This window comes from Lepus europaeus, unplaced genomic scaffold (assembly GCF_033115175.1).
Source record: "Lepus europaeus isolate LE1 unplaced genomic scaffold, mLepTim1.pri SCAFFOLD_28, whole genome shotgun sequence".
NCBI classification, from domain to species: Eukaryota; Metazoa; Chordata; class Mammalia; order Lagomorpha; family Leporidae; genus Lepus; species Lepus europaeus.
Window position 1 is genome coordinate 582915 of NW_026909158.1, and position 13739 is coordinate 596653.

The following is a 13739-nucleotide window of genomic DNA, read 5'->3' on the forward strand; positions in this document are numbered from 1 at the left end:
GACCGAAAAAATCACAGTACATATGGTTTTGGAGAAAAGCAAAGTCTTTTCGTTAAGCAAGTGCTTAAAATGTCATCTATACTAACAGAAATATCATTTTTGTTTGCCCCAGTTCCTCTAGATTTCTTCCCAGAAAATACCAATGTGTAGAGCTGGTGTCTCCATGTGGAATCAACAAGTGCTTCCCAGCACAAAATTAAATGTTCTCTGATAAAAAACATTCAAAATAATAAAGTCCATCTATAATATCCGTAAAAAACATAGACAATGGCAGTAGCAATTTCTGGGATTGAGATAGCCATAACACAACCAGATTTTTCTGGTTTCATCCAGTCATATCTGGAAAAAGTGGTGTTTAATTCATATGCAATGGACCGAGAAAATCACAGTAAAAATGGTTTTGGAGAAAAGCAAAGTCTTTTCGTTAGGCAAGAGTATAAAATATCATCTATTCAAACAGAAATATCATGTTTGTTTGCTGCAGTTCCTCTAGCTTTGTCACTAGAAAATACGAATGTGTAGAGCTGGTGTCTCCATGTGGAATCAACTAGTGTTTCTAAGCACAAAATTAAATGTTCCCTGATAAAAAACATTCAAAACAATAAAGTCCATCGATAATATCTAGAAAACACAAACACAGAGGCTGTAGCAATATCTGGGAATGAGTTAGCCAAAACACAACCGGATATTTCCAGTTTCATCCAGTCATATCCGGACAAAGTCGTTTGGAATTTTTATGCAATGGAACAAGAAAATCACAGTAAAAATGGTTTTGGAGAAAAGCAAAGTCTTTTCGTTAGGCAAGTGCATAACATGTCATGTATACAAACAGAAATATCATGTTTTTTTGCTGCAGTTCCTCTAGCTTTCCCTCTAGAAAATATTAATGTGTAGAGCTGGTGTCTCCATGTGGAGTCAACTAGTGTTTCTACGGTACAAAATTAAATGTTCCCTGATAACAAAATTTGAAAACAAGAAAGTCTGTCGAGGATATCGGGAAAACTTTAACATAGAGGCTGTAGCAATATCTGGGATTGAGTTAGCCAAAACAAAACCGGGTATTTCTGGTTTCATCCAGTCATATCCGGACAAATTGTGTTGGAATTCGTATGTAATGCACCGAGAAAATCACAGTAAAAATGCTTTTGGAGAAAAGCAAAGTCTTTTCGTTAGGCAAGTGCTTAAAATGTCATCTATACAAACAGAAATATCATGTTTGTTTGCCAGAGTTCCTCTAGCAATCTCCCTAGAAAATACGACTGTGTAGAGCTGGTGTCTCCATATGGAGTCAACTAGTGTTTCCCAGCACAAAATTAAATGTTCCCTGGAAAAAAAATATTCAAAACAATAAAGTCCATCGATAATATCCAGAAAACACAAACACAGAGACTGTAGCAATATCTGGGATTAAGTTAGCCAAAACACAACCGGATATTTCTGGTGTCATCCAATCATCTCCGGACAATGTGGTGTGGAATTCGTATGCAATGGACCGAGAAAATCAAAGTAAAAATGGTTTTGGAGAAAAGCAAAGTCTTTTGCTTCTGCCAGTGCATAAAATGCCATGTATATAAACAGAAATATCATCTTTGTTTGCCGCAGATCCTCTGGCTTTCTCCCTAGAAAATACGAATGTGTAGAGCTGGTGTCTCCATGTGGAGTCAACTAGTGTTTCCCAGCACAAAAGTAAATATTCGCTGATAAAAAGTATTTAAGATTAATAAAGTCTGTCGATAATATCCGGAAAGCATTAACACTGAACCTGTAGTAATATCTGGTATATAGTTAGCCAAAACACAACCGTATATTTCTGGTTTCATCCAGGCACATCTGGTCAAAGTGGTGTGGAATGCAATGGACCAAGGAAATCACAGTAAAAATCATTTTGGAGGAAAGCAATGTCTTTTCTTTAGGCAAGTGTATAAATTGTCATCTATTCAAACAGAAATCTAATGATTGTTTGCAGCAGTTCATCTAGCTTTCACCCTAGAAAATATGAATGTGTAGAGCTGGTGTCTCCATATGGAACCAATTAGGGTTTCTAGGGTACATAATTAAATGTTCCCTGATAAAAACGTTCAAAACAATAAAGTCCGTTGATAATATCCGGAAAACACAAACACAGATGCTTTCACAATATTTTGCATTGAGTTAGCCAAAACACAATGGGATATTTCTGGTTTCATCCAGTCATATCTGGACAAAGTGGAGTGGAATTCGTATGCAAAGGACTGGACTGAGAAAGTCACAGTAAAAATTGTTTTGGAGAAAAGCAAAAGCTTTTCGTTAGGCACCTGCATAAAATGTCATCTATAAAAAAAGAAATATTCTGTTTGTTTGCCGCAGTTCATCTAGCTTTATCCCTAGAAAACACGAATGTGCAGAGCTTGTATCTCCATGTGGAAACAACTAGTGTTTCCTAGCACAAAATTAAATGTTCCCTGATAAAAAATATTCAAAACAATAAAGTCTGTCGATATTATCTGGAAAACAGAAACACAGAGGCTGCAGCAATATCTGGAATTGAGTTACCCAAAACATAACAGGATATTTCTGGTTTCATCCAGGCATATCCGGGCAAAGTGGGGTGGAATTCGTATACAATGGACAGAAAAATCACAGTAAATATGGTTTTGTAGAAAAGCAAAGTCTTTCCTTTAGGCAAGTGCATAAAATGTCATCGATACAAACAGAAATATCATGTTTGTTTGCCACAGTTCCTCTAGCTTTCTCCCTAGAAAAATGAATGTGTAGAGCTGGTGTCTCCATGTGGAACCAATTAGATTTTCTACGGTAAAAAATTAAATGTTCCATGATAAAAGAACATTCAAAACAATAAAGTCTATTGATAATAACCAGATAACACAAACAAAGAGGCTTTTTCAATATTTTGGATTGAGTTACCCTAAATAGAACCGGATAATTCTGGTTTCATCCAGTCATATCCTGACAAAGTGGTGTGGAATTCGTATGGAATGGACTGAGAAAATCACAGTAAAATGGTTTTGGAGAAAAGCAAAGTCTTTTCGTTAGTCAAATGCATAAAATGTCATCTAATCAAACAGAAATATCATGTTTGTTTGCCGCAGTTCCTCTAGCTTTCTCCCTAGAATATACGAATGTGTAGAGCTGGTGTCTCCATGTGGAACCAATTAGTGTTTCTACGGTACAAAATTAAATGTTCCCTGATAAAAATATTCAAAAAAATATAGTCCATCGATGATATCCAGAAAACACAAACACAGAAGCTTTCACAAAATTTCGGATTCAGTTAGCCAAAACACAACCGGATATTTCTTGTTTCATCCAGTCATATCCAGACTAAGTGGTAAGGAATTCGTATGCAATGGACTGAGCAAATCAGAGTAAAAATGGTTTTGGAGAAAAGCAAAGTCTTTTCGTTAAGCAAGTTCTTAAAATATCATCTATACAAAGAGAAATATCATGTTGTTTGCTGAATTTCCTCTAACTTTCTCCCTAGAAAATACGAAAGTGTAGAGCTGGTGTTTGCATGTAGAAGCAATTAGTGTTTCTACGGTATTAAATGAAATGTTCCCTGATAAATACATTCAAAAGAATGAAGTCCATCGATAATATCCAGAAAACACAAACAGAGAGGCTGTCGAAATATCTGGGACTGAGTTAGCTAAAACACAACCGGATACTTGTGGTTTCATCCAATCTTATCCGGACATAGTCCGGTGGAATTCGTATGCAATGCACCGAGAATATCACAGTAAAATGGTTTTGGAGAAAAGCAAAGTATTTTCTTAGGCAAGTGCATAAAATGTCATCTATACAAACAGAAATATCATGTTTGTTTACCGCAGTTCCTCTAGCTTTCTCCCTAGAAAATATGAATGAGTAGAGCTGGTGTCTCCATGTGGAGTCAATTAGTGTTTCCCAGCACAGAATTAAATATTCACTGATAAAAAACATTCAAAACATAAAGTCTGTCGATATTATCCGGAAAAAAGAAACACAGAGGCTGCAGCAATATCTGGGATTGAATTAGCCAAAACATAACGGGATAATTCTGGTTTCATCCAGGCAATCCGGACAAAGTGGGGTGGAATTCGTATACAATGGACAGAAAAATCACAGTAAATATGGTTTTGTAGAAAAGCAAAATCTTTCCTTTAGGCAAGTGCATAAAATGCCATGTATACAAACAGAAATATCATCTTTGTTTGCCACAAATCCTCTGGATTTTTCCCTAGAAAATACGAATGTGTAGAGCTGGTGTCTCCATGTGGAGTCAACTAGTGTTTCCCAGCACAAAACTAAATGTTCTCTGATAAAAAACATTCAAAATAATACAGTCTGTCCATAATATCCTGAAAGCATTAACACAGAGCCTGTGGCAATATCTGGGATATAGTTAGCCAAAACACAAACGGATATTTATGGTTTCATCCAGGCACATCTGGACAAAGTGGTGTGGAATGCAATGGACCAAAGAAATCACAGTAAAAATGGTTTTGGAGGAAAGCAAAGTCTTTTAGCTTGGCAAGTACATGAAATGTCATCTATACAAACAGAAATATCATGTTTGTTTTCCGCAGTTCCTCCAGATTCCTCCCTAGAAAATACGAATGTGTAGAGCTGGTGTCTCCATGTGGAACCAATTAGTGTTTCTACAGTACAACATTAAATGTTCCATGATAAAAAACATTCAAAACAATAAAATCCATTGATAATATCCAGAAAACACAAACAAAGTGGCTTTCACAATATTTTGGATTGAGTTACCCAAAACACAACCGGATATTTCTGGTTTCATCCAGTCATATCCGGACAAACTGGTGTGGAATTCGCATTCAGTGGACTGAGAAAAAAACAGTACAAATGGTTTTGGAGAAAAGGAAAGTCTTTTCGTTAGGCAAGTGTGTAAAATGTCATCTATACAAACAGAAATATCATGTTTGCTTGCCAACGTTCCTCTAGCTTTCTCACTAGAAAATACGAATGTGAAGCGCTAGTGTCTCCATGTGGAGTCAACTAGAGTTTCCCAGCACAAAATTAAATGTTCCCTGATAAAAAACATTCAAAACAAGAAAGTCCGTGCATATTATCACAAATATAGAAACACAGAGGCTGTAGCAATATCTGGGATTGAGTTAGCCAAAACAAAACCGGATATTTCCGGTTTCATCCAGGGATGTCCGGAAAAAGTGGTGTGGAATTCTTATGCAATGGACCGAGAAAATCAGAGTAAAAATGGTTTTGGAGAAAAGCAATCTTTTCGTTAGGCAAGTGCATAAAATGTCTTCTATACAAACAGTAATATCATGTTTGTTTGCCGCAGTTCCTCTACCTTTTCCCTAGAAAATACGAATGTGTAGAGGTGTTGTCTCCTTGTGGAACCAATTAGAGTTTCCAAGAACAAAATTAAATGTTCTTGATAAAAAACATTCAAAACAATAAACTGCATCGATAATATCCAGAAAACACAAACACAGAGTTGGTAGTAAGATCTGGGATTGTGTGAGCCATAACACAAGAGGATATTTCCGGTTTTATCCAGTCATATCCGGACAAAGTGTTGTGGAACTGGTATGCAATGGACTCAGAAAATCACCCTCAAACTGGTTTTGGAGAAAAGCAAACTCTTTTTCTTGCCCAAATGTATAAAAAGTCATGTTTGCAAATATCAATATCCTGTTTGTTTGCAACGATTGCTCTAGCTTTCTGCGTAGAACACACAAATGTGAACACGTTGGGCCTGCATATGGAATCACTTAGCATTTCCAACACAAAACAGAATTTCTTCTACAGAAATTCATTCTAAAACGTAAAGTCCATTGATAATATCCAGAAAACATAAACACAGAGGTTGTAGCAAGATCTGGGATTGAGTTAGCCATAACACAAGAGGATATTTCTGGTTTCATCCAGGCATATCCACACACAGTGCTGTAAAACTGGTATGCAATGGACTCAGATAATCACAGTCAAACTGGTTTTGTAGACTAGCAAAGTATTTTCTTAGGCAAGTGCATAAAATGCAATCTACACAAACACAAATAGCATGTTTCTTTGCAGCAATTGCTGTAGTTTTCTGCCTAATAAACACAAATGAATGAGTTTGCGTCTCCATGTGGAAATAATTAGAGTTTCCCTGCACCAAAGAAAATATTCCCTGCTTAAATTCATTCAAAATCATAAAGTGCGTTGATAATATCAAAAAACACAAAGCAGAGCCTGTAGGAAGATCTGGGATTGAGTTAGCCATAAACAAGAGGATACTTTTGGTTTCATCTAGGCATATCCAGACAAAGTGCTGTGGAACCGGTATGCAATGGACTCAGATAATCACAGTCAAACTGGTTTTGGAGAATAGCAAAGTATTTTCTTAGGCAAGTGCATAAAATATCATCTATACCAACACAAATATCATGTTTGTTTGCAGCAGTTGCTGTAGATTTCTGCCTAGACAGCACGAATGTGTTTAGTTTGTGTCTCCATGTGGAACTAATTAGTGTTTCCCAGCACCAAAGAAAATATCCCCTGCTTAAATTCATTCAAAACCATAAAGTCCATTGATAATATCAAAAAACACAAAGCAGAGCCTGTAGCAAGATCTAGGATTGAGTTAGCCATAACACAAAATGATATTTCTGGTTTCATCCAGTCATTTCCAGACAAAGTGCTGTGGAACCGGTATGCAATGGACTCAGATAATCACAGTCAAACTGGTTTTGGAGAATAGCAAAGTATTTTCTTAGGCAAGTGCATAAAATGTCATCTACACAAACACAAATAGCATGTTTCTTTGCAGCAATTGCTGTAGTTTTCTGCCTAATAAACACAAATGAATGAGTTTGAGTCTCCATGTGGAACTAATTAGAGTTTCCCTGCACCAAAGAAAATATTCCCTGCTTAAATTCATTCAAAATCATAAAGTGCGTTGATAATATCAAAACACTTAAAGCAGAGCCTGTAGCAAGATCGGGGATTGAGTTAGCCATAACACAAGAGGATACTTTTGGTTTCATCCAGGCATATCCAGACAAAGTCTGTGGAACTGGTATGCAATGGACTCAGATAATCACAGTCAAACTGGTTTTGGAGACTAGCAAAGTATTTTCTTAGGCAAGTGCATAAAATGTCATCTACACAAACACAAATATCATATTTCTTGGAGCAATTGCTGTAGTTTTCTGCCTAGACAGCACGAATGTGTTGAGTTTGTGTCTCCATGTGGAACTAATTAGTGTTTCCCAGCACCAAAGAAAATATTCCCTGCTTAAATTCATTCAAAACCATAAAGTTCATTGATAATATCAAAAAACACAAAGCAGAGCCTGTAGCAAGATCTAGGATTGAGTTAGCCATAACACAAGAGGATATTTCTGGTTTCATCGAGTCATTTCCAGACAAAGTGTTGTGGAACTGGTATGCAATGGACTCAGAAAATCACCCTCAAACTGGTTTTGGAGAAAAGCAAACTCTTTTTCTTGGACAAGTGTATAAAAAGTTATGTTTGCAAATATCAATATCCTGTGTGTTTGCAATGATAGCTCTAGCTTTCTGCGTAGAAAACACAAATATGAACACGTTGTGCCTGCATATGGAATCAATTAGCATTTCCAGCGCAAAACAGAATTTCTTCTAACAGAAATTCATTCTAAAACTTAAAACCCATTGATAATATCCAGAAAACACAAACGCAGAGGTAGTAGCAAGATCTGGGATTGAGTTAGCCATAACACAAGAGGATATTTCTGGTTTCATCCAGTCATATCCCCACAAAGTGCTGTGGAACTGGTATGCATTGGACTCAGATAATCACAGTCAAACTGGTTTTGGAGAATAGCAAAGTATTTTCTGAGGAAAGTGCATAAAATGTCATCTACGCCAATACAAATATCATGTTTCTTTGCAGCAATTGCTGTATTTTTCTACCAAGAAAACACAAATGAATGTGTTTGAGTCTCCATGTGGAACTAATTAGAGTTTCTTAACATCAAAGAAAATATTCCCTGCTTAAATTCATTCAAAACCATAAAGTCCATTGATAATATCAAAACACACAAAGCAGAGCCTGTAGCAAGATCTAGGATTGAGTTAGCCATAACACAACATGATATTTCTGGTTTCATCCAGTCATTTCCATTCAACCTGTTGGGGAACTGGTAGGCAATGGACTCAGAAAATCACCCTCAAACTGGTTTTGGAGAAAAGCAAACTCTTTTTCTTGGCTAAGTGTATAAAAAGTCATGTTTGCAAATATCAATATCCTATTTGTTTGCAATGATAGCTCTAGCTTTCTGCGTAGAAAACACAAATGTGAACACGTTGGGCCTGCATATGGAATCACTTAGCATTTCCAGCACAAAACAGAATTTCTTCTACAGAAATTTATTCTAAAACATAAAGTCCATTGCTAATATCGAGAAAACAAAAACACAGAGGTTGTAGTAAGATCTGGGATTTAGTTAGCCATAACACAAGAGGATATTTCTGGTTTCATCCAGGCATATCCTCACAAAGTGCTGTAAAACTGGTATGCAATAGACTCAGATAAACACAGTCAAACTTGTTTTGTAGACTAGCAAAGTATTTTCTTAGGCAAGTGCATAAAATGTCTTCTACAGCAACACAAATATCATGTTTCTTTGCAGCAATTACTGCAGTTTTCTGCCTAGACAGCACGAATGTGTTGAGTTTGTATCTCCAGGTGGAAGTAATTAGTGTTTCACAGCACCAAAGAAAATATTCCCTGCTTAAATTCATTCAAAACCATAAAGTCCATTCATAATAAAAAACACAAAGCAGAGCCTGTAGCAAGATCTGGGATTGAGTTTGCCATAACACAAGATGATACTTCGGGTTTCATCCAGTCATTTCCAGACAAAGTGTTGTGGAACTGGTATGCAATGGACTCAGAAAATCACCCTCAAACTGGTTTTGGAGAAAAGCAAACTCTTTTTCTTGGCCAAGTGGATAAAAAGTCATGTTTGCAAATATAAATATCCTGTTTGTTTGCAATGATAGCTCTAGCTTTCTGCGTAAAAACAAAAATGTGAACATGTTTGGCCTGCATATGAAACCAATTAGCATTCCCAGCACAAAACAAAATTTCCTCTACTGAAATTCATTCTAAAACGTAAAGTCCATTGATAATATCCAGAAAACAAAAACACAATGTTTGTAGCAAAATCTGGGATTCAGTTAGCCATAACACAAGAGGATATTTCTGGTTTCATCCAGGCATATCCGGACAAAGTGCTGTGGAACTGGTATGCAATGGACTCAGATAATCACAGTCAAACTGGTTTTGGAGAATAGCAAAGTATTTTCTTAGGCAAGTGCATACAATGTCATCTACACCAACACAAATATCATGTTTCTTTGCAGCAATTGCTGTAGTTTTCTGCCTAGACAGCACGAATGTGTTGAGTTTGTGTCTCCATGTGGAACTAATTATTATTTCCCAGCACCAAAGAAAATATTCCTTGCTTAAATTCATTCAAAACCATAAAGTGCATTGCTAATATCAAAAAACACAAAGCAGAGCCTGTAGCAAGATCTGGGATTGAGTTAGCCAAAACACAAGAGGATATTTCTGGTTTTATCCAGTCATTTCCATTCAACCTGTTGGGGAACTGGTAGGCAATGGACGCAGAAAATCACCATCAAACTGGTTTTGGAGAAAAGCAAACTCTTTTCCTTGGCCAAGTGTATAAAAAGTCATGTTTGCAAATATCAATATCCTGATTTTTTCCAACGATTGCTCTAGCTTTCTGCATAGAAAACACCAATGTGCACACGTTGTGCCTGCATATGGAATCACTTAGCATTTCCAGCACAAAACAGAATATCTTCTACAGAAATTAATTCTAAAACATAAAGTCCATTGATAATATCCAGAAAACACAAACACAGAGGTTGTAGCAAGATCTGGGATTGAGTTAGCCATAACACAACAGGATATTTCTGGTTTCATCCAGGCATATCCTGACAAAGTGCTGTGGAACTGGTATGCAATGGACTCAGATAATCACAGTCAAACTGGTTTTGGAGAATAGCAAAGTATTTTCTTAGGCAAGTGCATAAAATGTCATCTATACCAACACAAATATCATGTTTGTTTGCAGCAGTTGCTGTAGTTTTCTGCATAGACAGCACGAATGTGTGAGTTTGTGTCCCCATGTGGAACTAATTAGTGCTTCCCAGCACCAAAGAAAATATTCCCTGCTTAAATTCATTCAAAACGATAAAGTCCATTGCTAATATCAAAAAATACAAAGCAGAGCCTGTAGCAAGATCTGGCTTGGAGTTAGCCGTAACACAGTGGATATTTGTGGTTTCATCCAGTCATATCCGAACAAAGTGGTGTGAAATTCGTATGCAATGGATCAAGTAAATCACAGTAAAAATGGTTTTGGAAAAAAGCAAATGTTTTCATTAGCCAAGTGTAAAAATGTCATCTATTCAAACAGAAATATCATGTTTGTTTGCCACAGTTCCTCTAGCTTTCTCCCTAGAAAATACGAATGTGCAGAGCTGGTGTCTCCATGTGGAACCAATTAGTATTTCTACGGTACAAAATTAAATGTTCCCTGATAAAAACACTCAAAACAATAAAGTCCATCGATAATATCCAGAAAACACAAACAAAGAGGCTTTCACAGTATTTTGGATTGAGTTAGACAAAACACAACCAGATATTTCTGGTTTCATCCAGGCATATCCGCACAAAGTGCTGTGGAATTCGTATGCAATGGACCGAGAACATCATAGTAAAAATGGTTTTGGAGAAAAGCAAAGTCTTTTCGTTAGGCAAGTGCTTTCAATGTCATCTATACAAACAGAAATATCATGTTTGTTTGCTGCAGTTCCTCTACTTTCTCCCTAGAAAATACGAATGTGTAGAGCTGGTGTCTCCATGTGGAGTCAACTACTGTTTCCCAGCACAAAATTAAATGTTCTCTGATAAAAAAACATTCAAAACAATAAAGCCTGTCGATAATATCCAGATAATATTATCACAGAGCCTGTAGCAATATCTGGCATTGAGTTAGCCAAAACACAACCAGATAATTCTGGTTTCATCCAGGCAGAGCCGTACAAAGTGGTGTGGAATTCGTATATATTGGACCGAGACAATCACAGTATAAATGGTTTTGAAAAAAAGCAAAGTCTTTTCGTTAGGAAAATGTATAAAATTTCCTCTATTCAAACAGAAATATCATGTTTGTTTGTCACAGTTCCTCTAGCTTCTCCCTAGAAAATATGAATTTGCAGAGCTAGTGTCTCCATGTGGAACCTATTAGTGTTTGTATGGTACAAAATTAAATGTTCCCTGATAAAAACATTCAAAACAATAAAGTCATCGATAATATCCAGAAAACACAAACACAGAAGCTGTAGCAATATCTGGGATTGAGTTAGCCAAAACACAACTGGATATTTCTGGTTTATTTCAGGCATATCAGACAAAGTGGTATTGAATTCATATAAAATGGATTGAGACAATCACTGTAAAAATGTTTTTGGAGAAAAGCAAAGTCTTTTCATTAGACATGTGCATAAAATGTCATCTATACACACAGAAATATCAAGTTTGTTTGCCGCAGTTCCTCTAGCTTTCTCCCTAGAAAATACGAATGTGTAGATCTTCTGTCTCCATGTGGAGTAACTAGTGTTTCTACGGTACAAAATTAATTGTTCCCTGATAAAAACATTCAAAACAATAAAGTACATCTATAATCCTGAAAACACAAACACAGAGTCTTTCACAATATTTTGGCTTGAGTTACCCAAAACACAACCGGATATTTCTGGTTTCATCCAGTCATATCCGGACAAAGTGGTGTGGAATTCTTATGCAATGGACCGAAAAAATCACAGTACAAATGGTTTTGGAGAAAAGCAAGGTCTTTTCGTTAGGCAACTGCATAAAATGTCATCTATTCAAACAGAAATAGCATGTTTGTTTGCCGCATTTATTCTAGCTTTCTCCCTAGAAAATACGAATATGTAGAGCTGGTGTCTCCATGTGGAGTCAACTAGTGTTTCCCAGCACAAAATTAAATGTTCCCTGATAAAAAAACATTCAAAACAATAAAGTCCGTTGGTAATATCCAGAAAACACAAACACAGCGGCTGTAGCAATATCTGGGATAGAGTTAGCCAAAACACAACTGAATATTTCTAGTTTCTTTTTTTTTTTTGACAGGCAGAGTGGACAGTGAGAGAGAGACAGAGAGAAAGGTCTTCCTTTTGCCGTTAGTTCACCCTCTAATGGCCACCGAGATAGCGCACTGCGGCCGGCGCACCGCACTGATCCGATGGCAGGAGCCAGGTGTTTATCCTGGTCTCCCATGGGGTGCAGGGCCCAAGGGCTTGGGCCATCCTCCACTGCACTCCCTGGCCACAGCAGAGAGCTGATCTGGAAGAGGGGCAACCGGGCAGGATCAGTGCCCCGACTGGGACTAGAACCCAGTGTGCCGGCACCGCTAAACGGAGGATTAGCCTAGTGAGCCGCGACACTGGCTGAATATTTCTAGTTTCATCCAGTCATATGCGGACAAAGTGTTGTGGCATTCGTGTACAATGGACCGAAAAATCACAGTAAAAATGGTTTTGGAGAAAAGCAACTTCATTTCTTTAGGCCAGTGCATACAATGTCATCTATACAAACAGAAATATCATGTTTGTTTACCACAGTTCCTCTAGCTTTCTCCCTAGAAAATACGAATGTGTAGAGCTGGTGTCTCCACGTGGAGTCAACTAGTATTTCCCAGCACAAAATTAAATGTTCCCTAATGAAAAAGATTAAAAGTTATAAAGTCAGTTGAAAATATGCGGAAATCACAAACACAGAGGCTTTCACAATATTTCAGATTGAGTTAGCCAAAACACAAAAGGATATTTCTGGTTTCATTCAGTCACTTCCGGAAAAACTGTTGTGGAATTCGTATGCAATGGACCAAGAAAATCACAGTAAATATGGTTTTGAAGAAAAACAAGTCTTTTCCTTCATCCAGTGCATAAAATGTCATCTAATCAAACAGAAATATCATGTTTGTTTGCCGCAGTTCCTCTAGCTTTCTCCCTAGAAAATACGAATGTGTAGAGCTGGTGTCTCCATGTGGAGTCAACTAGTGTTTACGAGCCCAAAATTAAATGTTCTCTCATAAGAAACATTCAAAATAATAAAGTCTGTAGATAATATCCGAAACATTAACACAGAGCCTGTAGCAATAACTGGGATTGAGTTAGCCAAACCAAAAACCGATATTTCTGTTTTCATCCAGGCATATCTGGACAAAGTGGTGTGGAATTCGTATACAATGGACCGAGAAAATCACAGTAAAAATGGTTTTGGAGTAAAGCAAAGACTTTTCGTTAGGCAAGTGAATAAAATGTCATCTATACAAACAAAAATATCATGTTTGTTTGCCATAGTTCCTCTAGCTTTCTTCCTAGAAAATACGAATATGTAGAGGTGGTGTCTCCATGTGGAAACAATTAGTGTTTCCCAGCAAAAATTTAATGTTCCCTGATAAAAAAGATTCAAAACAATTAGGTCTGTCGATAATATCCAGAAAACACAAAAACACAGCCTGTGGCAATATCTGGGATTGAGTTAGCCAAAACAAAACCGGATAATTCCGGTTTCATCCAGTCATATGCGGACAAAGTGGTGTGGAATTCGTATGCAACGGACCGAGAAAATCAGAGTAAAAATGGTTTTGGAGAAAAGCAAAGTCTTTTTGTTATGCAAG